The following is a 1,489-nucleotide window of genomic DNA, read 5'->3' on the forward strand; positions in this document are numbered from 1 at the left end:
AGTATGTGTAGCAAGCATTTGAAAGAGAACCAAAGCACATTTCCTGTTGGATCAAAACATGGGAAATACTTCTTCCTCGAACATACAGTGTTGTACTGTTTGCCTTGTTTAGTGTTTTGGGGTTTTGCTGGAAAACTGCAGGGAGCTTTAGGGATAGTTTTTGCCTCTTCATTTCCCTTACTCACTTTCAGGAGTTGGGGAGGACCCAGAACCAAAATTGCTTCTTAAATAGGAACTTTGCAAAGTTAAAATAGACCTGTCCTGTTAAATGACGAGAGGAGCGGGGGGGAAAAGACAGCATAGGCGACTCCTGATGAAACACTCAATGCGTCATGGGAATCCCCCAGCAGCCCAGACCTATTGCAGCATAACTAAGGGAGGATTCAGGGTCACCCGATCCAGCCCCAAATAAAAGTTTTGTCAAAAAGGACAGTTTTAAGCCTAAACTTAAAAGTAGAGGCGATTTCTGTCTCCTGAATCCAAACTAGAAGCGGGATATGGGAGAGGGGTCTGAAAGCGGAATGCTCTGCCTCAGGCTCTACTTTTAAATACTCTAGGAGCCACAAGCAAGCCTGCAGTGTGAGAGCAAAGTGCTCTAATTGGGTGATGCGGTCATTAAGATAAGATGCAGCCTGATTAATCAAGATCTGGTATGTGATGAGAAGGATTTTAAATTTGAATATGGATTTAACGGGGAGCCAATGAAGAGAGGAGAAATATGCTCTCTCTTTCTAGTCCCTGTCAGTACTCTTACTGCAGCATTTTGGATTAACTGAAGGCTTTTTGGGGAGTTTTAGGACATCCTGATAATGATGAATTACAGTAGTCCAGCCAAGAAGTAATAAATGGATGAACTAGTTTTTCAGTGTCATTCTGAAACAGGGTGTTTCTCATTGTTACTGATTAAATGCAGAGCGTCGTGAAAAAGGTAAGTGAAACTGCAGAAAACCCTTATAAACGTTTATAAACCTTTCCCCCAACAAATAGGGAAGTTTAGCTAAACAGAGCAGAACAGGTCTGACAGTTTTCCCATGGTTCATCTTTTAAGATCACGTGAAGTTCACACTGACCAGCAATACTCCTGCAACCACACAAAATAGAATGCTGTTCAGCTATGGCAATAAGGTGTGGCAAATGAGGACCAGAGAGAGAGCAGATCTGTTTCATGAACAGGCCACAGAGATCAGTGGTTATAGCACCAGGGCCTTTGGATCTGACCATAATCAAATGGGGCCATAACTGGATATGACAGCAGTCTGCAGTATGAATTTCTTTCATAGACTTCATCGATTCTCATATTTGTTTTGGGGGGTTTTCTCCCTCAGTCAGGTTAAGTTGCCTATAATTTATCTTAATACTATTTGTGATATATTTCATGTTTTGGTTTCCCTGTTTTGCAAAACATTGGATAAAATAAAATGTTTTGATCTGTCAATCCTGTTTAACTAGCAAAACTCTTAATTACAAACCCTGTTTTTCCTTTTTTTTT

The sequence above is a fragment of the Pundamilia nyererei genome, unplaced genomic scaffold, assembly GCF_000239375.1.
Source record: "Pundamilia nyererei isolate P.nyererei 1_Seehausen unplaced genomic scaffold, PunNye1.0 scaffold00113, whole genome shotgun sequence".
Lineage (NCBI taxonomy): Eukaryota > Metazoa > Chordata > Actinopteri > Cichliformes > Cichlidae > Pundamilia > Pundamilia nyererei.